Below are 27,481 nucleotides of genomic sequence, written 5' to 3' on the forward strand. Positions count from 1 at the left end.
GGATAAGAAAGCTGTGGTACATGTACACAATGGAGTATTACTCAGCCGTTAAAAAGAATTCATTTGAATCAGTTCTGATGAGATGGATGAAACTGGAGCTGATTATACAGAGTGAAGTAAGCAAGAAAGAAAAACACCAATACAGTATACTAACACATATATATGGAATTTAGGAAGATGGCAATGACGACCCTGTATGCAAGACAGCAAAAAAGACACAGTTGTGTATAACGGACTTTTGGACTCAGAGGGAGAGGGAGAGGGTTGGATGATTTGGGAGAATGGCATTGTAACATGTATACTATCATGTAAGAATCGAATCGCCAGTCTACGTCTGACGCAGGACACAGCATGCTTGGGGCTGGTGCATGGGGATGACTCAGAGAGATGTTATGGGGAGGGAGGTGGGAGGGGGCTTCATGTTTGGGAACGCATGTAAGAATTAAAGATTTTAAAATTTAAAAATAAATAAATAATTAATTAATTAAATTAAATTAAAAAATGAAGCAATGTGTAGTGTCATAGGTAATAATTCATTCAAGACTTTATTGACAGGAATCTGAACATCAATCAATTTCTCGTTAGTTTTCGTGCTGAAAAAAGGAAAATGTTTCCTATTAAATGCCCCAAGGAAAAATAGATCCTATAGTTAAGTAATTATGGGAAATCATACATATGATAGCTCTTTCCTGGAGATTATTAGGGTTTGTTAGCCTGTTAGAGATTTCAATACATTTAAGTGTACGCTACATAGAATTTTCCATATTATTGAGCAATGGATTTTTTTTTTATATGTAACAATGACTAATATCCAGTGGAACTAGTGGTAATAAGGGTAATATTGTATTAAAGATGGGATGCTGTTAGAGTGAGCCTGTTATATAAGTTAATAGGCCATAACTATTCTTTGAGGCTATAAGGCAATGATCTTTTGTAAAATGCCTAAGGAATGACTGAGTATTGTTCAATTGCTGCTTTTTAAACTTGGCAGGCCACGTGAATCCCCTGGTGATCTTGCTGATGTAGGTTGATTGAGTAGGGTGGTGGTGGGACATGGATTTCTAAGATGCCCCTGTTGTTTTTCTTGCTCAGTCACTAAGTCATGTCCTTGTTTAGAGGTGAACTGCTCTACTAAGAGATTTTCATAAACAAGGAAGAAGCACTTCACATAAAAGCAGCTTGTCATATAGAAGTTTGCAGGAAAGGTAACTGGGGGAAAATCAAGTGCTAGGTATTGATATGCATATCATCAAGGTGAACATATATCTGATGTACATTATGTTTGAGCCAAAGTCAACTTCACCATTTCGGGTATTTGTACTCATTTCTCCCAACCCCCACCCCCGCCCCAACTAAGGGAGCTGTTAGCAAGACAGTCTGTTAATTTATCTCTATACCCCTGAGTTGTATGTTCTGTTAAAATAGTTCATTGACAAGAACTCGGTCTACTCAGGGGCAGACACTTTCCCTCTATTAGTTACTTAAATATTCAGAAGGTTCTTAGAAATATAAAACAGTGTGCATATTTACCAAGGTCATGACTGTACTTTGAAGATGTATTTCTTTTCAAACTTCACAAATACTAAATGAAGTGGCTATCTTGTTATTCTGAAGTTGTCATCTCTTTGAGGTAGAGATTCTTTTTTCTGTGGGTAGCCCATTTCTTCCCCCCCGTGGTTTTCTGAATTGTGATATTATTTATTCCTAGTACAATCCGCCTGCACCTTGGAACCCAGAGAAATAAATTCTGAATGCATAAAAGTCCATGTGAGGAATTGCCTCCAACTTCCAAATGGAAGGTCATTGCTTAATATTTATGCGGTCTCCGCTGCTCTTTCTTCATGCTCCATTCAGCACCAGTGTGCAAGTCTTCAGCTTGCTCTCTGCGTGTATTGATAAATAGATCTGCTCCAAATGGTTGCACTCCAGCTGGTTGCCAAGATGACACACTTTATAATGTTTCAGAAGTGTCTTCCAGACTTGAACATCGGACCTGATTTTCTTTGATAAAAAGAGTTCCGCTTTTTTAGGCAGTAGAGATAGCTTGCCAAGTTGTATCAGAGGTTAGGAAATAATCCAGAGAGGGTAGAAATATCACTGATTGTCTGCACTGTCATCACTGCCTCTTGCTAGTGGATATTAGTCATTTACCCAAATTCTGCCACCCCAAGTCTCTGTTGCCTTTCTAGTAAAAGTTTTATCTCCAGAATTACTGAAGACAGAAAGTATCTGCTGCAACCGCTATCTGGATGGCAGTAGTATAGCAGTACACTCCTTTGCAAAAATTACCTCCACTTTAATAGCTATTTCATCCCAGAATGGAAGGAAGGGGAAGACAAAGCTGATATTTCCTGTAGAGTGATCTGGGCAAAGGTACTTTTGAACTTGGCAGCAGTTATAGCTATGAAAGAGTATTAACCAACTTATAAACAGTCATGTGTGTATATGTGTGTGTTTAATTTCCATTGGAAGTGTAATATACATGCTAAGTAGGTTATGTGTCAAAGGATCGTTTGTAGTGTTCATTTAAGGGGCAGGTTTTTCCTATTTTTCTTTCATCTTCTTTAAACCCCATTAAAGTGATAGTACAATAATGAATGAATTAGAATTAAACTATTGATGCTAGGAGAGTCTCAGAACATGAAGAATTTGAATATATGTTTCTAGAAGACTGCAAATTAGCAGAAGAGCTTTGATTTGTGACATATAGCAGGGGACAGAGAAATTCAGAATCCTTGAAGAAAAGCTGGCGTGAAGGATAAGGGAAGGCTGGGAGCTCGGAGCTAATCTGCTGGCAGAACCCAGAGAGGCTCCAGACCACAGACAAGAGGTCGACAAGCAAGACCAAAAAGGGACCTGAAAACAAGGGGTTAAAAAGTAGCCTATCTACCTTAGGAGAAAAGAAAGCAAACTCTTCCCTATGAGGAATATAAGGGTTTGATTTACTAAAGTGCTGTCGTAGAAGCAGGGGGAAACAAAAGATGTTAGTAATGAGAATGATGCGCTTTGGGGTACTTGTGTTTTTTGGGGTTGTGGTTTTCTTAGGGTATATATTGGGACTTCCCTGGTGACTTAGATGGTAAAAGCGTCTCCCTACAAGGCGGGAGACCTGGGTTTGATCCCAGGGTCTGTAAGATCCCCTGGAGAAGGAGTTGGCAACCCACTCTAGTACTCTTGCCTGGAAAATCCCATGGACGGAAGAGCCTGGTCGGCTACAGTCCATGGGGTTGCAAAGAGTCAGACATGACTGAGCGAATTCACTTTTCTCAGGATATATGCCCAGTAGTGGGGTTGCTGGGTTATATGGCAGATTTGTTGCTAGTTTTTTAAGGAATGTCCATACCGTTCTACATAATGGCCGTATCAATTTACATTCCCACCAACAGTGTCAGAGGGTTCTCCCAGCATTTATTGTTTACAGACTTTTTTTTAATGATGGCCATTCTGACTGGTGAGAATGTGAAGCAATTTTCCTCCAATTAAGAAACAAGCAAACAAAAAGAAATAAGAAAGACTATTAACCATATTGAGATGTGGCCAAGTTATGATTCTGAAAAAATATTTGGGAAACTGTAGATGTTAATCATAAAAATGTGCTTTTCCTAACATCCCTTCAGAAATAAGGGGGATGATTAAGGGAAGTCTCATCCTCCCAATCTCAGTTATTTTTCTCTAATTAATTTTTATTTGACTATGGGCTTCCCTGGTGGCTCAGACGCACATAACTGAGTGAGTAAGAGTTTCATAGTTGCTTTACAGTTTTGTGTTATTTTCTGCTGCACAGCAAACTGGATCAGCTATATGTATGTATATGTATATCTATATCTATTTCTCTCCTCATTTCTGGACTTCCTTCCCATTTAGGTGGCCTCAGAGCATTAAGTAGAGTTCCCTGTGCTATATTTTATGCATAGTTTTTCAAAAGTATATACACGTTAATTGCAAACTCCCAATTATTCCCAACTTCTTCTTCCCTAGTATCCATATCAATCCCAACACAAAGCACCTGTAAAAATTATCTCAGTAAATAATAAACAAGGCTCTGGGGAGCTCCATTTCTACCCCCTCTGTGTCCTGCCTCCCTAAAGCTTCCCTGCCCCTTTTTTCCCTTCTTGCTTAGATGTGTGTTCATACTCAATCACTCAGTCATGTCCAACTCTCTGTGACCCCATGGACTGTAGCTCAGCAGGCTCCTCTGTCCATGGGATTCTCCAGGCAAGAATACTGGAGTGGATTGCCATTTCCTCTTCCAGGGGATCTTCCAGACGTAGTGACCATAAGACTCCACTTTCTCACTTTCTGTCTAATCATTACCCCCCTTTTCAGGGGTGGTACCTTCTTCTTCCTAAAGATAACATTGAACCACTATCCCCCACACTCTTTCCTGTCTATATTCTTCTGAATCTTGCTTCATAAGATTCTTTCTCAAATTTTTAACGCTCATCCCACTGGTCCATATTCTTTGTTTAAAAATGTGCCCAAATCATTGCCTCTATCCTGTATTCATATGTGGAAAATATCTTTGACTTTTTTTGTTCTTTTCAAGCTATATTTCCCTTACCACCACCGCCAAATGTTTTAAAAGGGTGCTGTATACTCTTTGCCTCTAATTCTTCATTTTCCATTGATCTTTCAACCTATTGGCTAAATCTTCTGCCCTCAATATGGCATTAAAACTGCTCTAAACTCTCACGATATCCTGGCTGCCAAAATAATAGCCTCTTTTTGTTTCTTAACCTATTGGCATATTCATAGCATCTAAGGCTGTAGGCTACACGTTTAGGAAATGGTTTTCACCTTGAATTTTCAAGCATCACTTTTCTTGTTCTCTCATTTCCAAAATGCTTATTTCAATCACTGGCTTGTCTTCTTCCATCTTTACCTTATATGCCCTGTAATTCTACCCCAAATTCTCTTGTCACTCTTCACAGACTTTCTGGGCCAGTTCATGTTAGTTTGTATTCAACTACCACCTACTTAAAACATCAAAGTATTCAACACCGCTGACCTGTCTTTCAGAATTCAGTGTGGGGTTGCATAGAGACAGGAACTGTTGAGAACTCAGCTTCTCTTGTGGGAGAATCCTGGTTTGCCTCCTCTCCTCTTTAGTAAAAGGCTACAGGCTACAGTAAAAGGCCTGTAGCGATGGTGCACAGGATTGGATTTAAGTAGAAGAAAAAAAGACTATCCATGAATTTTACATCATCGTGAAGCAGAAGGGAATAGTGCTTATCTACCTCTTTCTGCCCAAAGTCCCAGGATTTGAATTCTTAGGACTTCCCTGGCAGTCTAGTGGTTAAGACTCCATGCTTCCACTGCAGGGGGCGTGGGTTCAATCCCTGTTAGGGGAACTAAGATCCCGCATGCCCATGGTGTGGCCAAATTAAATAAGTATGTAAATAGAAATGGTTTAGTTTAAGCTGTGAATTCTCAAGAGAACCCATTGTGAAGTTTATGAGTACTTTCAAGAAGGGGAGACAGTCACCCTGCCCCATGGCTCTGTGTGTGTGAGCCTGTGGTCATGCTTTGGTTCCACTGGGACTAAAAGAATATATTGAGGAAATAGAGTGCTATGTACAACCAGATAAAGTTCTCTTTTTCTGGTGAGGGTATGGCCCTTGAAAGTAGAGAAGATTGATCCCATTGTAGCCCAAAGCCAAGGGGTTGGGAAAGGAGTTTAGATGAGATAGGGGACTTCTAAGCACAGGACAGAGTGAGGTGCAGCAGAAGCATGAACCTGATTCTGTCGACTGGATTTTGGACCAAGAAGGTACCCAGTTTCATAAGGCATTCCCAGTGGGTTCAGCCTGGCACTGTGCCCCTTGTGAGCTTTCAGCCTCTACCAGGTCTTACAAAGATATTTCTCTGATTGCTGGGTAGTCCATGATGACCAGCACAAGGGGAACATCCATCTTTCCACTATGATTGGAATTCCGGGGTAGGATTGTTCTCATTATTGCACCCAACACCCAAGTTCATGTGGCCAGCTCATAGTGAGGTCAAACAAACTGAAACATTGGACTTTGGAGCAGAGAAAGTTTTATTGCAAGAGCCAAGCAAGGACTATGGATGGCTCTTGCTCAAAAAGACCTGAACTCTCCAATGGTTTTCAGTGAAGAGTTTTTAAAGGCAAATTTTGTGGGGAGGGCTACAGAGTATGGGACCTTCCTCTGATTGATTGGTGGGGAGGTAACTGGGTGAGTCTGGGAAGCTGGCATCAGCCTTCTAGAATCTACATGCTTATGCTCAGCCTAAAGTTGCAGCCTCCACCTGGATGGGTGCCTTTGTTCCTATAGAGGAACTCAGTAATATGTTTGAGACTCTTCTGTTCATCCCCCGAGGAGGAGCACGGCCTCTGCCTTATGGCTGCACTATTGTTTCTTGACTGCTTTTCCTTTGTCTCTGGGTTCCCTCACCTCCTTGATTAGTAGCTGTTTGAGTCTGCCCTTTAGAACTCAAGAAAGGTCTGCAAACAAAAAATGGGGAACACAGAAAGGTCTCTATAGGGACCTGCTTGTTTTCAGTCCCTTTCTTCCTTCATATTCCTCAGTCTTGAGGCAAAACAGGCATGGGACAAGAAAGGGAATAGCTTTAGATAGAGAGGTTAATCATAAGCTCAGAAGAGAAACTCAGCTTTAGGGGGAGTGGGTTTCATTGTGTTTACAGATAATTACTCCCTTTCAATGATAGCTTCCTAAAGAAACACCTTCTCTTTCCCTGTTTCTGGTTAATACCCAAGGAGAAAGGTCAGGTGTAAAATGATGAACTATACCCGCTATCCACTCGGAATCACTAAACGCCTCAAGTCTAGCCATCATTGGAAGAAGGAAGATATTTGATTCCAAATGAAGGTTTTACACAAATGGGTGGAACAAAGTCTTAAGCTGAAAGACAATGTTTTTAATAACCTAATATAACTAGGGGACTTCCCTGGTGGCTCAGACGGTAAAGGGTCTGCCTACAATGCAGGAGACCTGGGTTCGATCCCTGGGTCGGGACGATCCTCTGGAGAGGGAAATGGCAACCCACTCTAGTACTCTTGCCTGGAGAATCCCGTGGACGGAGGAGCCTTGTGGGCTGCAGTCTGTGGGGTTGCAAAGAGTCAGACACGACTGAATGACTTCACTTCCGTCCAGAATCAGACTGAAATGTTTTAAGAAACTCTGTACCCAGTGGAAAAAAACAAAGAATTCCAGTGCTAACCATAAATATACAAATGTATTTTTAGATTTTCAATTCTATTCCATTGATCTATATTTCTATCAATTTTTCCATTGATTACTATAAATTGAATACTTAAATCTCCAAATAATATTGTTAAATTTTCTGTATCTCTTAGGTTTTGCTTTGTGTATTTTGGGGCTCAATAGTTCATTGCATTGTAAGTATAGAGATTTTATATATTCTGGATGGATTGACCCTTTTATTATTAAGAAATTTTCCCCTTTACTTGCATGACATTTTTGTGCTTTTTATAAGAACTTTTCATTTTATATTGGAGTATAGACTATTAGCAGTGTTGTGATAGGACATTTGGTTAAAGTTTGTTTTATGACAGTCTATGGTTTTGATTGGATTGTTTAATTGATATAATTTTAATGTTTGCAATAGTTGAATTTATGTCTGTCATTCTTTTTGTTTTCTATATGTCTCATTTTTGTTTTTGGTTCTTCCCTTTATCTTTCCTGTTTTCTCTTGCACTAAATGGATATTTTCTAATATAGTATTTTAAATCTTTTGATACTGTTTTTTTCCTACATTTTTAGTGCAGTTTCGTTTCACAAGGAATTGGTTCCAGGAGACCAAAATTCGCAGGCGTTTAAGTCCCTCACGTAAAATGTGACTATGCACATCCTCCTGCACACTTAAAACCATTCCTAAATTACTTACAACCCTTATTCGGTGTAAATGCTATCTAAATATTATAAATTCATTGTGAATGCTATGTTATGGTTACCAGTGCAAAGCAAATTCAAGTTTTACTTGTGAGAACTTTCTGGAATTTTTTTTTTCTGAATATCTTCAATCCAGTTGCTTAAAACTGCTGATCTGGAATCCATGGATATGGAGAGCCAACTGTGGTTGCTCTAGGGCCTAAATATACATATTAATCTATCAGATTTACACTGAATTAATCCCAGGGAGCTATGGAAAGTTATTCTTATACAGCTTATTTCCTTCTTCCTATTTTATATTGATTTTATTATTATGTTATTATATCTGTGTTCTATCACAAAACCAACAATGTGTTGTTATAATTTTCTTTATAACTTTGTGTTTTTAAAAGAAACTGAGAGAAGAAAGGAGAGCAAGAATATAATTATAGAATATTTTAACCCATTCTGTTTCTTTCCATTTGTTTGCAATTCTGCTTATCATCTAGCGTCATTCCTTATTCTGATGATGCTTTCTTCCCATCTACTTCCTTTGTGTCATTTTTTGTCAAATATATTATATTTATATATCTTATAGGAAAAATACTATAATGACATACACATATTAAAAATAAAAAACATTTCCATTAAGTACATAATTATCTTGAATTGTGCTTTTTATTTTTTTATGTTGATTTGAATTAAGGTCTGATGTCATGTACTTTCAATCTGAATAACCCTCCTTAGTGCTTCCTATATAAGCTGGGTGTGCTAGCAATAAATCTCTTACTTCTTGCTTATTTAAGAATCTATTTATCTCACCTTCATTTTTGAAAGATGTTTTGCTGAATATAAGATTCTCTGCTGATGGTTTATTTCCCTTTCAGTACTTTAAGTATTTCATCCCACTGCTTTTTGTGTCCATTGATTCAGATGAGAAGTCAATTGTTAATTTTTTTGATATTTCCTTGAAATAGTCATTTTTCTTTTACTGCTTTCAAGGTTTCTCATTTATTTTGTTTTTTAAGCATTTTAACCATGGTGTGTCTGGATGTGAATCTGTGTTTATTCTCCTTGAATTACACTGGACTTCTCAGGTGTGTAGATTAATGTTTTTCATTGAATTTGAGATGTTTACAGTAATCATTTGTATTTTTCTGTTTCTGTCTTTCTCTGTCTCTTTTGTCCTTCTGGTCCTCCTTTTTACATGTATTTTACATGTATGGTTAGAATGCATCATGGTGTTCACATTGCTCTGAGCTCTGTTCATTGTCTTCATTTTTCCTTTTCTTTTTCTCCTCTGATCTTTAGGTTGCAGACTTTCTGTTGGTCCATCTTCAAGTTTACTGCGTCTTTCTGTTGTCAGCTCAGATCTACTCTTTCTCTCCTCTGGTAAATTGTTCATTTCAGTTAATGTAGTTTTCAGTTCCAGAATTCCCACGTGGTTCTTTTTCATAAATTCTGTCTATTGATATTCTGTGTTTGATGAGCCATTGGGCATATATTTCTTTCATTCTTTATATATATATATTCACGCTATTGAAAGGTTGTTGCTGAACCACGCAAGGACGCCAGGATTCTTGGCCTCTGTAGGAGAATTCAGCTCTGGGTCCAGAGACGAGGCTTGATCATTCAGAGCTTTTGTGTAATAAAGTTTTATTAAAGTATAAAGGAGATAGAGAAAGCTTCTGACATAGGCTAGGCATCATAAGGGGGCAGAAAGAGTGCCCCCTTGCTAGTGTTAGCAATGGAGTTATATACTCTCCAATGAATCCAAAGAATGTCTGGAGGTTGTAAAGACCTCACCAGACCTACTCCCATAATTTACATTTTAAAATAACAGGATTAGCCAGAAGGTTTAATCCAGAGGCTGTCCTCAGGCAGGATACATTATTGTTATATAATCCTAAGGAATGTAGAAGGAAAAAAACGTTTGTCCTTTCTTCCTCCTTGAGAATTCCAGACCTCCTTCTCCTTGGGGACCCCTAGACTTCTTATCAACCTGCCTAGGAAATGACTCTCTCTCTATGTTGAGTCTTCACTGCTGCTCAGGCTTTTTCTAGGTGAGGTGAGTGGGGGCCACGCTCTAGTTGTGGGGAGCGGGCTTCTCATTGCAGGGGCTTCTCTTGCTGAGGGGCACAAGGTCTGGGGCATGTGGGCTTCAGTAGTCGGCACATGGGCTTATTTGCCTCAGAGCATGTGGAATCTTCCCAAACCGGGGATGCATCCCCTGCCCGCTGCAGCACTGACTCACTGCAGCTGAATCTGAACAAACTCTGGGATACAGTGACGGACAGGGAAGCCTAGAGTGCTGCAGTCCATGGCATCACAGACAGTCAGACATGACTTAGCGATTGAACAATCCCTGCACGGGCAGGTAGATTCTTAACCCCTGGACCACCAAGGAAGTTCTCCTTTCATTCTTTAAACAGTTTCCTTTAGGTGTGTGGACATGTTTATAACAGCTGCTTCGAAATCTTTGTCTGCTAAATCTCCCGTCTGGGCCCCTTCAACAACAGTTTCAAATATCTGCTTTTGTTGTCCTTTTTATGGGTCTTGCTTTCCTGTTTCTTTGTGTATCTCATAACTTTTGGTTGAAACCTTGATGTTTTAGATAAGAGAGATATTTTGCTGCAGTTCTAAGTACTGATCCCTTCCCTAACACAGATGCCTGGGCTTGTTTCCATTGTCCGCTTATTATTTATTTATTTTTAGTAACTTGGGTAGACTGCTTCAATAAGGTCTATTTTCCCTGGTCAGTGCCTGATGCTGCTCCTCAGAGGGTACCCCTTAGGCATATACACAGTCTCCCTTACCGCCCTCCCTCTCTCCATAGTTGACTTCAGGTTAGCCAGGCTCTCTTTCACTGACTCTTTCTTTGATTCCCTGATTCTTTAAGATCCGCTCCAACCCCAGGAGCTGTCCTCATAGCTGTCGCTTCCCTGGATTCTCTGGCAAACTTCTAGTATGTCTGTCCCTTCACTTATTTATCATGGAGCTGCCAACAGCTTCTTGCTTACAACCAAGATCTTTGTTTTCTATATAGTCTTAGGTTTAAACATCCCTATGCTCTGTTTCTAATACAGCCCATCCTATTAGGGAGAAGACTGGAATTCTCTGTTCTTACTTATATCTTGCCTTTCCCTTGATAATCTGCACCACTGCACCATTGCTCTGGAGGTGGGACCAGGACAATGGCCCACATTTTTGGAGTGACACTCCTTCACAGTGAGTAGGGTGCTGAGCTGGGATGGTAATTCCTGGTCTTTTCAGCTTGCCTCTCCCATCATGGAACCATCTCCTTACCAACAAACAGGGGTGAAACCAGTTGGAGCCAAACTGTCAGCGTGCTACCGCTAGGATAGAGCTTTCATTGACTACTTTGGGCTGGGTGAGGAAAGAGTGCTCCAGACCTCTCAGTCACATTGCCTGAAGTAGAGCTTTTGCAAGATGAAGCTGCAGGGGATAGAGAAGCAATGCTGGGAGTTAGCCCTTCCTGAGAAGAAAGTACGGCCCTAAACTCGGAGTTGGTGAGAGAGGGAACCCTGACTTCTGGTCCCAGCCACTCAGAGTAGAGCTTCCATCTCATTTATGATCAAGGAGGGGCATGTGCAATGGTTCAAATGCCAGAAACTCTCTTTTTACCAAGATTGAGTTGATTATCTTAGGTTAAAATTTCTCATTTGTTATATGCTTCTAAGATAATTTCCAGAGACTTTAAATGATTAGTGTTTTTTTTTTTTAAACAAAATCATTCTTACCAGTTACGTTTCTTTCATTGGGGGAAGGGTCCTGGAAGCTTCTTGGTGGAAGCCCATTCTTAGAAGGGCTTCCCTACCAAGTCCAATTTTAGAATCTCCATTCCTCTAAAAAGTTCGATGTTCTTTTCCAGTTCATGCTTGTTTCCAAGCTCAGCTTCCGGCAACTACTAATCTGCTTTCTGAGTCTATAGCTTTGCCTTTTCTAAACATTTCATATTAAAATGGCATCCTAAATATGTCATCTTTTGCCTCTGGCTTCTTTCATTTTTCATAATGGTTCTGAGAGCCATTCATGTTTCAGCATGCCTTAGCAGTTCATTTCTTTTAATTTCTGAATAGTATTTCATTGTGTGGATATTACACGTTCTGCTTATCCATTCCCAGTTACTGAACATCGGTGTTGTCTCCAGTGTTGCGCCATTTTGGATAATGCTTATATGAACATCTGCATACCCATCTTTATGAAGGCATTCGTTTTCATTTGGGGGGGGATATAGTCTTAAGGAGTGTAATTTCTGCATATGATGAGTTTATGTTTAACTTTTAAGAAACTGCCAAACTTTTTCAAAATGGCCACATCATTTGTCTTTCCCACCAGCAATGTATGAATGTTACAGTTTTTTCCACACTCCAGACAGCAATTGTTATTATCTATCTTTATTGCAGCCATTCTGCAATGTGTAATGTTGCCTCGTTTTAAAATTGTGATAATGAAATAGTTATTCCCCTAAGTAAAACTTTTTACATTTTTGAAAATTACTGTCTAAAATATGTGAAGAAATTCAGTTTTTTCTGAGGGGAAAACTGGCATAATTATAAGTTATCAATATTAAGTGATATTGCATATAATATTTTTGAAATAATGATATGTATTAAAGTGATGTACTATTTTCCCCCTGAGATCTCACAAAGGTGCATTTTAATAAAATGTTCTATAATGTTTAGATATCGCGGAGGATCCTAAGATACATAAATTTGATTCCTAAGAACATATTTGGACAATACTATTTTAGAAATACAGTTTTGACTTGATGAGATATATTTATCTTATTAAATTCTTCATTTGCTGTCTTAAAGCATGTTGCCTTCAGTTCAGTTCAGTTGCTCAGTCGTGTCCGACTCTTTGCGACCCCGTGAATTGCAGCACGCCAGGCCTCCCTGTCCATCACCAACTCCCGGAGTTCACTCAGACTCACGTCCATCGAGTCAGTGATGCCATCCAGTCATCTCATCCTCTGTCGTCTCCTTCTTCCTGCCCCCAATCCCTCCCAGCATCAGAGTCTTTTCCAATGAGTCAACTCTTCGCATGAGGTGGCCAAAGTACTGGAGTTTCATTAGGAAGTATTAATTTAACATAAAATTTCACAGTTCTTTGCTAATTTAACTATTAAATTTTTAATCAACCTACTTTTTGAAGGATGTTTCTATACACTTACATGGTCTAGATATAATCTTATGTTTGAGACAAGGCATGAAGGTGAATGCCTGAGAAATCCTACCTTCTAGGAAACTTTTCCAGAAATAGAGACATAGAAATCGCTTTTTTCACTGAAATTTCTATGTGGGTGATTTTTATAGGCTCATAAAAATTTTAGAGCTTAAATAAATGTTCAACATCAGCATGTCCATTCATTTTATTTTAGAAATGTGAAAACCGTGTCTTAGCATCAGATTTTAGTTGTAAGTAAAACCTTAAAACTTTCCATTATATTAAAAATAGATGTTTGTGTTCACAGGAAATATGGTGAACAGAATCCTTATCAATCAAGCTATGTGGATGTCTTTGTGGTAACTTAACAATGCATCCCTTAATATAGTTTGAATATTATCAAGAACTTAATGTTTTTATTTGATGTTATAAAGTATAGAATGGAATGTTTTAAAATTAAGTATCTTATCTTCCATATATTAAAATAGTAAGGCATTTCTACCATAGAATAAGGCAATTTCATAGTAATAAAATCTGTGCGTGCTTGTTCAGGAAAAGAAGAAGAGATATTTGCTTCAGAGGAGTCCAGAAAGGACCCCCATGAATGTATGCAAGCTAGATAAATGATAAAAATATTATAATCTGCAAGGAAACTTCTCTTACAATGGGAAAGTGTATAAATCTTCTGATCTTAAAGACCTGAATATGATTCCTGGTCAAGGAAGTAAAATTCCACAAGCCACATGGCACAGCCAAACAGTAAATAAATAAATACTAAATGTAAAAGATATTTCTATAAAATGTGTAACATAAAATGTGGAGAGTGTCTTAATGACATCAGGATGGGAAAAGCTTCCTTAAACAAGCCTTTTTTCCCCCCTAAAATGCAAAAGCCATAAGGGAAAACAATTGATATTTTAAGACCATATCAGAGTTAATATTTCTATTCAGCAGAGGACAACATGAAGAAACAATTTAAGAGATGCATAAAATCTCTTACATCTGAGAGACTGGGAAAAGCTATGTTTATTTACCAGCAGAGAATTAATACCTGCTATATATAAAGAAACAATAGAAATAAGTTTAAAAAGAAGAGCGCATCCAAGTGGGAAGATGGGCCAAAGCATTTAACTGAACAAGCTGCCAAAGGAGAAACCAGAAACTCTTAGTAATTTGTTCATGCGGTTTAAGAAAAAGACGGTCTCTTTGTACCAGTCAGTTTGGAAGAAGGCAGATGATCTCAAGTGGTGCTGAGAACCGGGGAAACAGAATCCTACTTTCAGTCCTGGTTGGCCTGTGTACTCATCAACCCCTGAAGGACCCGCTGTGGCTGAACTGGGTGAAATTTGGGCTGCAAGTGTCCAGTTTCCTGAGTCCACTCTGGTGGGCATCATCAGGAACATTCCCCTAGCTCACAAGGAGCCATGCCTAGCAGACTCCCATCCTAGCATTTCGAAGAGCAGGAGAGATGCCTCAAGGAGTGAAAAAGCAGTTCATGGAGAACTCTGCATCAACCCCAAGTAATAAGTTAAGTCTCCATAGGCACGAGGACTCAGAAATACAATGTTACTAAGGAAAAAAAAAAAGAAAAGAAAAGAAACAGAATTCAATGACACAATAGATCTTTTCAAAGGTACACATATAAATAGATAACCATATGGAGAATGAATTAGACGAATGTATAAGGGGATGACAGAGGATAAGATGGTTGGATGGCATCACCACCTCGGTGGGCATGACTTTGATCTAGCTGTGGGCATTGGTGATGGACAGGGAAGCCTGATCTGCTGCAGTCCATGGGGTCGCAAAGAGTTGGACGCATCTTACCCACTGAACTGAACTGAACTGATATTAAATAAACTTGGATGAGTTGCTGTGAGAGAAGAGGAGTTGAATTGAGAAAAGAAAACAAAGAGAGGATGATCAAAACAAATACACACCCAAAAACAAGCAGACAAAAAAAAAAAAAAATAGAGTCATCTTTCCTAGACCGCAACAAGTTTTAACCTGAGGGGAAATATGCAGATGCATTTCCTCATTTTCCTCTTGAAATCTAAGGTGGTTTAACTTTCAGTCAATTTAATTAGCTTTTTTTTTTTTTTCAATAAAGTATGACATATCATAGCCTGTTTGATGTTTGGGACTGACTCTACATGAAAAATACTGAACAAGTGTTCAGATATAAACAACATGTGCCTTCAAATAAAACATAAAATAGATTAAGCTGAAGATGGGCAAAATAGCCAATGGTGTTACTCAGTTCTGGGTCTCTGATTCATGAGGTCCCCTAAAAGCTGCCTTTTTTGTTTTTTTGTTTTTTTGTTTTTCTTTTGATAAGTACAAACTGTCCTGTTTTAGAGGTGGAAATACTTACATTATTTCCACACAAATGCCATCATCACTCTTAGTGATGTGAGCACTCTGGAGAATTTTAGAGACCCCTGGAGTTTCTGTGCCACCTGTGGAGAACAGATGTTACATTGCACACCAAAGGAATTTGTCCCCTTCTTTGTCTTTATTGGCTTCAGGCTTATTGACTCATATATAAATAAGCCCCCCCCCCATTCCCTTTTCTTGGTTAGACAATGAGAGTATAAGTCATGTTTAGTAACTCAAGGAAATACTTGGTATATATTTTTCAAAAATACTGACGTGGCATCTAGTGTTTTGTTATTTTTTCATAGCATAGACATTTTCATTTGTTCTGCTACCTAACTAAGCCATTGGCAAATATAGAATTACAGATACCTGGTCGAATCGGCCGGCCTGGCTCAGCTCCTTGAACTTGCATCATGCGCCTTCCCGATGAACACTGTCCTGTGTAGAGGAATTCCCATGTCACAGATGAGCCTGTTCTATTTGGTGGCACTTGCAATTGCTAAGTAGTTTTCCCATTTGTCTCTTGTCCCACTTTCTGGTCCAGGGCAAAAAGGGAAAGTCCAATTTGAAAAGGACACTTCTCCAGATATTTCAAGATGGCAGTCATGTCCCTCCAAGTCTTCTCAAAAGTTGTAACCGTTTTTTGTTTGTTTTTGTGTCTGTGTTACCATCCTGGAGATGCTATAATTTGGATAGTCACAGTTTTATAATGTTCAAAAAAGTGGTGAAGAATAATCACTCTTCTTAGTTTGGATGCGGTATGTCTATTAGTGCTACATAAAGTTGTAATATTTCTAGGGGCCAAGTCACACCTAGATTTCTTTGAGGACCAGTGTGGCATGTGGATCATGACCGTGGGCTTCAGGCCTAGAGAGCCATGGATCTCATTCCGTGTTGTGTCACACGTGCTTTGTGCAGCCACGGGGAGGTTCCTAAACCCTCCTCTTGGCCTCAACTGCCTCATTAACTGGTACTACTACCTTGTAATGTTATGAAGATTGAACTAAGTGAGTGATACCTGTAAAATGCTTAGCATTTTAGCAGAGAAAAGGTGTTCAAGGACAATTTCCCACTAATTGTAGTATTCTATGCATGTTATGGCATTAAGCTTCTGTGTCTTGATCCTAGACCACAAAATATTTTAACTTGAGGCTTAGGACATTTATCCTGATTAAAATTCTGTCTTTCCAGCTTTAACCCATTATTCCAGTATGGTGAAAATTCACTGAATTCTTTCTTTCCAAGTATTAACTCTTCCTAGCCAAATCACAAAGGAAAGTCATCTGCGTACTGTAAGATAACTCCTTGTCATTTGAAATAGTAGATTCTTTTCCATGTTGTCATTAAGTATCATCCTCTATCTACTGTTACCTAAGTAAATTTTTAAAATGTTGTCCGAAGGACTTTTGCTACGGGTTCTCTACAAATATGTTTAATACCTTGATGCAGACCAAACATTATATTATATTATGAGTCGAGTTCTAGTGGAGGAGGCTGGTCTTAAAGCAAATTATAAAAAGCACTGTGATGCACACCTGATATAATGGCATAAAAGAGAACGTCTGTTCTAGGGAACTACTGAACAGCTGCTGGTGACTCTGCCTGGATGAACTAGGGTCTGCCTTGCAGAGCTGGCAGCATATGGGTAGGTCTTGAAGAAGGATCGAAATAATAGGAGTTAAAGGACATTCCAGGATGCTATGAACAGACTTCTCAGATGCTTGACTACAGTCCGCAAACATTGTCTTCGCAGAATTCCCTAGTTCTTCCAGGACTAATACATCAAAGACAAAAGATCTGTATTATAAGACTCACTTTTCATGACCCAATTTTGGAGCCTCGTGATGACCAGTAATTTTTCAAATACTTTCTGAACACCTCTGCAAATTAACTCAAATTTTATTCGCCGTCTCTACCTGGCAGCTAAATATAGATAAAGCAGGTTCCTGGCTTAGCAAAAATAATGAAAGATCCTCCAGCACACCAAATAAGGAGAAAGAAGGACAATTTTGCATAACTTTTAGATTAAAACACCAATGGGGACTGTGTATATGTGTGTGCATATGTGTGTGAAACTCTTCTAAAGCTTTTACTTTCCTCTTTACATATAAAACTTATTGCATAGTCTAGAGCAAGTATTTCATTTTATCAAAAACACACATGAGTATATTTTTGTGGGTGGGGTGTGCAGTGTCATGCCTTCCTCTCTCTGGGGTAGTACTAATCTTGCTGTCTTTGCCTCTCTAAAGAAAGAACATTAATTACCCAGTGACAGCCACCAAAGTCAGAGTGTCTAGCAAAACTGCAAACACACTCCAAGACCTACCCGCTTAACAACTTGTTAAGTGACATGAATACCCTGATTCTCCAATTTGTGATGGGTGATGGAATATAATTTTGTAATTAGCAATGTGTGCATTGCTCATATGACAGTGTTTTATAGAATCTCAATGAATTATGTAAATGTCTTAGCTGTAAGCTTATATATTAGTTTTTACCTAATTACTAAATACCGCACATGCTATAGTGTTCATTTTAAGACAATGCAATTAAAAACTTACAGCAAGGTAATCAGGAAGCCACAACAAGCAATCAGCCTGAAATATGCAATCAAATGGAATAAGAGGTAAACATTCCTGAGTGTTTGGGGGAAGGCAGGCAAGGTGGTATCAACCAGGTAACAAAAGACTTGGGTGGAAGAAAAGTGTCCTTTTGCTGTGCTTGCAGTGGGAAAACTCCATAATCAATGCTTCCTTAGATTTCTGTTGATTTTTATTTACATTAGGGCCTCAGAGTTTCTATTCCACATTAGATGTCTGATACACTAGTTTGCGCATGCATGCTCAGTTGTGTCTGACTCTTTGTGACCCCATGGACTGTAGCCTGCCAGTTTGCTCTGTCCATGGAATGTTCCAGGCAAGAATGCTGGAATGGGTTGCCACTTCCTACTCCAAGTAGTTTGGAGTAGTCTTTAAACATGCTGATATGGCAACCCACTCCAGTATTTTTGCCTGGAGAATTCCATGGACAGAGAAGCCTGGCGGATTACAGTCCATGGGGTCACAAGAGTCAAAGCTGGACACAACTTAGCAAAGTCGCTAAGTTGAGTCCGATTCTTTTGTGACCTGTGGACTGCAGTCTCCTAAACTGCAGACAGATTCTTTACTGACTGAACACCAGGGAAGCAATATATATATATGTATGTATGTATGTTTTAAGTACCTAGATGTTCTTTGTCTTCAACTTTTTCTGTGTTACTGCATTTTGGCTGTGTACTCTTTTTTTTTTTTTTAATTCTTGATATTACGCACTGCTTCTTGTTCCTAGTATCAATGACTCTTAAGCTCCAGATCATTTGTAGTGCTGATCTGAAATGACTGACCTTAGAATTGTGTCTGTAACAAAAAACAATGTATATGGTGGAGAAGGGTTGCTAGCAACTGGTCTAAGGGCTACTTATGATTCATGACTGAATTTTTGTGAGGTCCATTTTGACTGCTTAGCTCATTTGTATCATATCTAGAATTTTGAGTATAATTCAAGAAAAATTCACAAAGTAGCGGGCTGGTGGCAAAATCCTCAGATAGGATTGATCTGTCTTATTTCATGAGTTTCTTGGGATGGCTAGTCCCTTCCACAGTGAAGTCTTCCTCAAATGAAGAGGTGGAGAAAGATAGACTCTTCCCAGAATAATCGATAGTTTGTTTTTTTTTCCCCCATGATATCATGAGCAAGACCTTGAACTCTAAAGATAGAAAGATAGAAACCTAGATATGCCAGGTCTTCAAACAGACCCATCAAGAGAGGGACATCAAGTTTTCCAGTTTTAGGTTCCATCTTTGAGTGTATGATTCATTTAATCAGATTTTAATAGTGTGATATAAGGGTAACATGTGAAGTAAAAGTTGCTCAGCTGTGCCCGACTCTTTGCAACCCCATGGACTATATAGTCCACAGGATTCTCCAGGCCAGAATACTGGAGTGGGTAGCCTTTCCTTTCTCCAGGGGATCTTCCCAACCCAGGGATCGAACCCTAGTCTCCCGCATTGCAGGCAGATTCTTTACCAGCCGAGCCACAAGGGAAGCTATAAGGGTAGCATAGAGATTGATTATTTTTACTGTTGCATATGGTTTCTCAATTGTTCCAGCACCATTTGCTGAAAACATTATCATTTCCCCATTCAACTGAAGGGACCTTTTGTTGAAAATCAGTTGACCATGTGTGTGTGCATGCTCAGCCACTCCAGTTGTGCCTGACTCTGTGCAACCCTATGGACAGTAGCCCACCAGGCTCCTCTGTGCATGGGATTCTCCAGGCAAGAATACTGGAGTGGATTGCCATGCCCTCCTCCAGGGGATCTTCCCAATCCAGGGATCTAACCCAAGTCTCTTATGTGTCTCTTGCATTGGAGACACTTTACCGCTATCACCATCAGTAAAGCTGGTGAATGTATAGTCTTGTATTATACGTTTTAGGCAAAATGGTTTCCCCCCAGGCTCCTTGAACAAAAGTCTGGTGGAACTAATATTTCAGGACAAAGTCCCTTTCCTATGAAGACTACAAGTAAGAAACAAAGGACACACTGCTTTCATAGCTATTTTGCAGATGTCATTTTTATCTCCTTTTAAATATTTTTGTCTCCTTTTATGCTCTGGCAATTTCAGCCATATAGTCATTGCTCTATACACTATTTCCAATGCATTTATTTTGCTGAAGTTAATTGTAGACTTTTTATTTTACTTGCTGTTAGTATTGCTGGATTTTTTTGTTGCTGTCATTTCACCTCACTTCTAAAAATAGAAAGGAAAATAAATTACATGCATCTTTAAGGACAGAGCCTGGCATTCAGTAGACTCTAAAAAGATCTGTCTGTTGAATTAATGCACAATTGATAGATACAGGTTTATCGATGGTAGTTATATTTTCAAATTTCTTTTGAATATATTTTTTGTAAGTTTGGAACACCTGTAAATTTGGGAGAGAGAAATTATCTATCATTGCAAATTTCCTTCTGTTAATTTTCCTTAGTTGGAGGCAAATCATTTTTTTTCTAATATCTTCTCACAAAAACCACTTTAAAAATTACTTTTGATAAATATAATTTTTTCTAAATATTCTTCCTTCATTTCTTTCAAGTCTCCTTTCAATTTTATATTTGAAATTACATCTATCCGTGGCTGATTGGTAAAGAATCAGCCTGCAATGCAGGAGACTTGAGTTTGATCCCTGGGTCAGGGAGATCCCCTGGAGAAGGAAAGAGCAACCCACTCCAGAAGAGCCTGGTGGGCTACAGTCCATGGGTTTGCAAGAGTTGGAAACAACTTGGTGACTAAACCACCAACAGTATTGCAGCTGAAATTAAATCTCTAACAAAACACAACCTACGCAGCATATTTTGTCAATGAATAGAATGACACGAATGTCATTAAGTATTAAAAGGAAATCCTTGTTGTCTTATGTAAATGAAAATAGTAGTTGGGTTTTTTTACTCACCCTTACAGATAGATTTCACATTTGTGCCTCTTTCTTCTTAACAAGCCAGGAAATGCCAGTTATTTCTTTAGAATGAATGTGGTGACTGGAGAGTTCTGATATTTCTGAGGGTTCAGTCTTCATCAAGACAAATGCACTGATGTATATAAAACAGATAGCTAGTGGGAACCTGCTGTGTAGCACAAGGAGCTTAGCTGGTGCTCTGTGATGGCCTCGATGGATGGGATGGGGAGAACGGGAGAGAGGTTGAAACGGAGGGATGTGTGTACACAACAGCAGAAACTAATACAATGTAATAAAGCAGTTATACTCCAAAAAAAACGACATAATCTTTTTTTAATCATAAAAATTGCTAATATAGTATTCTCCATGCCATTTCTACCTAATTTTCATAAGAGTTTTTTTCAGCAAATATATATACATTTTGTTACTCATTTTATTTTGACTCTCTTGAATTCTTGTTTAAATTCTTTCTTGAACCCAGTTCATTTTATATTCCTATATTTTATATTCCATCTTATCCCTACACACACACACACACACACACACACACACACAAGTAGACACAATTTTGCAGGAAAATTCATCCAGTTCTGAACTGGTGGGAATTAAGCAATATATTTCCCCATGTCCTGTTTTAAATCTCAGCTTAAACTCTAATGCTGTAGAAGATCCTGCTGTTATTCTAGATCACAGTGACTTCATGAATTTCTCCATGCAGTCGCTCAAGTGTATAACTTTAAAACTGTATTTAATTCTTATTCTCTGTCTCTTCCAATAAAATGGAAGGTGGGGAAGGGACCATTTCTATCTTTCTTGGTTTATATCCCCACCACGAGGTTTCATAATTATTAATTAATTAATTAGTAAACATATTGTATTGAAAAGTAGAGACATTACCCTACCGACAAAGGTCCATATAGTCAAGTGTATGGTCTTCCCAGTGGTCATGTAGGGTTGTGAGAGCCAGACCGTAAAGAAGGCCGAGTGCCAAAGAACTGATGCATTCCGACTGTGGTACTAGAGAAGACTCCCGAGGGTCCCTTGGACAGCAAGGAGATCAAAGCAGTCAATCCTAAAATAAATCAGTCCTGAATATTCATTGGAAGGACTGATGCTGAAGCTGAAGCTCCAATACTTTGGCCACCTAATGCGAAGAACTGACTCATTTGAAAAGTCCCTGATGCTGGGAAAGATTGAAAGCAGGAGAAGTGGGCATCAGAGGATGAGATGGCTGGACAGTGTCACCGATGCAATGAACATGAACTTGGGCAAACTCCAGGAGATGGTGAAGGATGGGCATGCTGCAGTCGATGGGATTACAAAGAGTCGGACATGACTGGGTGACTGAACAACACAAGAACAATTAATGAATTAAAAATAAAGGCATGTGGGTTTATGAATTTCAATATCTTTCTTAAAACAGGGAATAATAAATCCTCTCTGGTGATCCAGTGAGATCTTATCTTAAAGTCTTTGGCGTTTATTCTAACACATAGTAAGAACTCAGTGCAGGAAGGGTTTTGCAGCCCTAGCTTTCTTTTTTTTTTTACCAGCCTGTAAAGAAATAAGAATAATCCAGTGGAAATTTATCAATGCATCCTTCTCCTGATTTGGCATTTTTTCCCTCTAAAATAATGCCAGTCTGCCTGAAGGTTAAAAGTATCATGCATGTATGGAGAAAGGAATATTTCCACTGGAAACTTTTCAGAGACCTACAGGGTAATTTAAGTTTTACATTCTCATTCAGGGGGAGCAGTTTGCAGGTAAATATTCTCCTTATGGTGCCAAAAACAAATCTGTCATTTCATTAATGTTCCTTTGAAGGACAAAGTCATAGTAGATGGAAAGTAATGGGAAAGTCACATGTTTTGGAGTCAAATAACTGTTTCAGTCATGGGGAAGTTACTATGAAAGATGCAACTGTTATTTGCTAGTTTGCTTTTTCTCTCTCTCTGCTTTTGTTCTCTTTGATATAATTGTTTCAGCTCCACTTTGAAGTAGATGGGATATAAAGAAATGTTTAAGAGGATGTGGTTAAATAAATCTGTGCTCTTATGGTGATAGGTTTGGTTCTGTTGAGGCCATGTTTTTCTAGAAAGCACTAGGCAAAGCCATAGTGTTATCATTTTAGCCATTGTAACTGCATGGTCAATCTAATTAATTGTGCCAGTTAGGAGGGTTGGAATAAAACTAAATCAACAACAACTGTTCAGGTCATGAACCAATATGACTACAACCGAGATATCTATTTATTGACTACCAGGGTCCAGCCCCGGTGGATCCAGGGTAATTCGAAGGGGAGACGGAATCGGCGTCCTAGGAAAAAACTTATTTAATTACAGATATAAAGAGAGATTAGAAAAGAATAGTGTAGTAGGAAAATTAGTGCAGAAAAAGATGCTGAATAACTTGGTTTACGTGGAATACCAATAAAACTCCAAGACAAGGAATTTGCACCATCTACATCCACTTGAATACCAGAGGGTGCCCTGCCCTGGGCACCCTCTCGCGTGGATCTTAGAAGCCAGGGCAAGTAAGTAGACATGGCGAGTATCCATGCTCCAGATGGGAATTCAGCCAGAAGGGGAAAGAAAGAACCACACAGGGGAATCAGTCTTTCCAGAAACTGATTCGTTTTCTTTATTTTCAGGTTTGCTTATATATACTTTTTGTTATACATAGGGATGAATACAGAGTCATGCGGGGTCAGCAGACCTGACCCTTGTCAAAATCAGGTGCTTCATATAAAGTTATACAAAGGTCTTAGGAGTTTTATATCATCTTCTGGCCATGAGGCCTGCTGACATTTTATGGCCCTTTCTGATAACGGTCAGTCAACCAGAAAACTTATTTTTTTCAGGGGTGATTTTTTTCTTAAACCAGGCACCACCCACCAAATAAAGTTGCATTCCTATAGGGTGAGGGTGTAGTGCGTTACAATCAAGAAAGGAATTTATTTAGCCTAAGGTTTAACATGATTAATCTTAAAGGTTAATACTTATCTTTCCTATATGCTAGTTATATTCATTATAAGGACAGGGAATATGGAGATTTAGCAGCAAATATTGGCTCAACAAATGAAAAAACCCTTCACCAGTATAATTTCTAATCAACCCACTATACTATACTAATAATCTTCTAACTTCTCAAAAGAGTCTGTATATAGAAAGTTTAAAGCATCTCATGCCTCTCACAGTTGGGAGGCTGTAAACAATCACATGTGGCCGGACAAACCTGCTCAGGCAGGCTAGAGAACCTTCAGAGGAGTCTGTAAGTTGAAACACTCTTGTCACACCAGGAATTTTTATTAACTGGAGCCACAAGTTAACTTCTTCTCTGAGAGAGGTGGTGGGGGAACAGCCCCCCGTAAAGTCAGAGGTATAGGTGAGAGCATAAGACAGACTCTGGTTTTGGGGGTAGATGCTCAGGAGCAGGGGGTTTCCTGAGGCTCAATCCCACCTTTGCGTATGCCGAAGCCTCCTTCCTCATGACCTTTGCCATGGGCAGAGTTCCTCATGCTGGCTCCCAGCAATTGACAAGGATTCTTTTCAAGAAAATGGTCAAAACTATATTATTACTGTTTTGTTTACTACAAAATTCACTAGCTGTGTTTGCTTTCAATTAATATTTGATATTAAGCTGTCTACTTTTATATCTCCAATCAATCCTGTATTCATTATGTTTAATGTTGGTAAGAAAATAACTTCATCTAATTTTTGATTGTTTAAATCCCATGGACAGAGGAGCCTGGTGGGCTGCAGTCCATGGAGTCACTACAAGTCAGGCACGACTGAGCGACTTCACTTTCACTTTTCACTTTCCTGCATTGGAGAAGGAAATGGCAACCCACTCCAGTGTTCTTACCTGGAGAATCCCAGGGATGGGGGAGCCTGGTGGGCTTCCATCTATGGGGTTGCACAGAGTCAGACACGACTGAAGCAACTTAGCAGCAGCAGTAGCAGCAATGTTAAGTCTTGACTTGGGAAATATCTATTCAGTATAAATTCCTATATACAATCATCACTTTAAAGTATATTGAGAGCTAGGAAGATGAGTTACATGACTCCTTACCAAAATTTTATGTTAGGTAAATCTGTAAGTAGACACAAGTGTTCTTTTCTCTTTTCTCTAATTATGATTTAAGCCCAGTATTTGGGGCCCTGTTCCTTGCATATAGAGATTATTGGACTTTAAAGAATCCATTTGAAGAATTTGAATGTAGTTTCATTTTGAATCAATAATTGATTTTTCATTTTTTAAATAGTATATTTTCATCTGTAGATTATATATGCAAGCCACAGAGGCTTTGGGATGAGGGAAGGAAAGGTGATTAAAGGCAGCTTACAGAACAAGCCAGCTCCAGCAGGCAAACTTTCATATACTTAATGAAGCAATCCTTAATATAGGACATAGCCTACATCCCTGGGGGATGGGAAATTCACAGGACAATTTGAATAGAATCTTTCCACAACATTTATTCTAAAACTGCTTCCTCTTCTTGGTCAGACCTTTAACCAAGTTCTCTTATGTTGTGTGAAGGGACTGTGTATTTGATAGTTATTATTCAAACATCTAAATAAACATCTAAATAAAATAAGCTGTATTGCATTGTGTTTCAAAGATAGGTATCATGTCTCTATGTTATTTAACCATATTTATATAAACTATAGTGAACATGTTAATCGCTCAGTTGTGTCCAAACCTTTGCGACCCCACAGACTATATAGCCTTCCAGTTTCCTCTGTCCATGGGATTCCCCAGGCAAGAATACTGAAGTGAGTAGATATTCCCTATTCCAGATATAAACTATACTGATGTGCTATTTATACAGGTTTTTCCTCAATAAATATATAAATTCCAGTTTCAAGGACATCTACCATTATCTACAAAAATCGCTAGAAATGTAAATGAAACTTCTGGAACATACCCCACATTAATTCTCAATTGTGAAATCAGCACGCTGGCTATTGGAAAAGTAAAATATTTACATTTGTCTCATAATTCAAGCAAAATCTAATGATTAGTATAATCAACATGAAATTTTAGTTTAATAAATTGTTTTTCTTTTGCCAGGATATAATTACCATTATTATCTGCCAGTGAGTGTGTATTGTTGTTGTTCAGTTGCTAAGTCGTGTCTGACTCTTTTGCAATCCCATGAACTGTACACACACGTATATTGTAAGATTATTTTCTCAGAAAGGCAAATACGGTAGTCCAGTATCTGATATATATCTTACATATTTTCCTTTATGTTGATTTTATAAGTTTACATAGAGTAGAATTATTTGAAAATGATACATGTAAGTGTACACATGTATATGAATGAAATGTAGACATGTCCATGTCTACACACATGCTGCGCTCACCAGGAACTCCGGAGAGTCCTGGTTAAATAGCACTGAGCCAGAACTTGGACTTGGCCTTGAACTCTGGCATGAGACAAATGTTGGCTAACAGGTCACGATTTCTGTAGCATAGACGAGGCTTCCCAGGTGGCATAGTGATACAGAATCTGCCTGCCAATGCAGGAGATGCAAGAGATGAGGGTTCAAGCCGTGGGTCATGAAGATCCCCTGGAGGAGGAAATGGTAACCCACTCCAATATTCTTGCCTGGAAAATCCCAGGGTGGGCTATGGTCCATGGGGTCGCAAAAGTGGGACACAACTGAGCATGCATTCACGTAAATAGCTCATTCAGGCCCTTGTGTGTCTGGTGTCTGCTGAGCATCCAAAGGACCGTTCGGGCATTGGGCATTAGGGAATGCTGGGAGTCTCATCAGAGTCAATGGGCTGACTGTACCTGGCACATGCACCTGGAACCAGGAAGAACTCCAGAGAGAGGGGCGGGGATTTACAGGTGACAAATATAGAAACTTACAAACAAATATTAAGACCTGGGTGCTGTGACCTATTTTTTTTTTTATATATATATTTTTTTTAATTTATTTATTTTTTTTTAATTTTAAAATCTTTAATTCTTACATGCGTTCCCAAACATGACCCCCCCTCCCACCTCCCTCCCCACAACATCTCTCTGGGTCATCCCCATGTACCAGCCCCAAGCATGCTGCACCCTACGTCAGACATGGACTGGCGATTCAATTCTTACATGATAGTATACATGTTAGAATTCCCATTCTCCCAATCATCCCACCCTCTCCCTCTCCCTCTGAGACCAAAAGTCCGTTATACCCATCTGTGTCTTTTTTCCTGACTTGCATACAGGGTCGTCATTGCCATCTTCCTAAATTCCATATATATGTGTTAGTATACTGTATTGGTGTTTTTCTTTCTGGCTTACTTCACTCTGTATAATTGGCTCCAGTTTCATCCATCTCATCAGAACTGATTCAAATGAATTCTTTTTAACAGCTGAGTAATACTCCATTGTGTATATGTACCACAGCTTTCTTATCCATTCATCTGCTGATGGACATCTAGGTTGTTTCCATGTCCTGGCTATTATAAACAGTGCTGCGATGAACATTGGGGTACATGTGTCTCTTTCAATTCTGGTTTCCTCGGTGTGTATGCCCAG

At 38.9% G+C, this 27,481-nt stretch overlaps 1 protein-coding gene across 1 annotated transcript in view; it reads left to right on the forward strand.

Annotated features, from left to right (window-relative positions):
• CTNND2 (catenin delta 2) overlaps nucleotides 1-27,481 on the forward strand; it is a 1,126,037-nt gene that overhangs the window by 291,884 nt on the left and 806,672 nt on the right. The gene's annotated exons all lie outside the window — the stretch shown is intronic.

The sequence above is a fragment of the Ovis canadensis genome, chromosome 16 (assembly GCF_042477335.2).
Source record: "Ovis canadensis isolate MfBH-ARS-UI-01 breed Bighorn chromosome 16, ARS-UI_OviCan_v2, whole genome shotgun sequence".
NCBI lineage: Eukaryota > Metazoa > Chordata > Mammalia > Artiodactyla > Bovidae > Ovis > Ovis canadensis.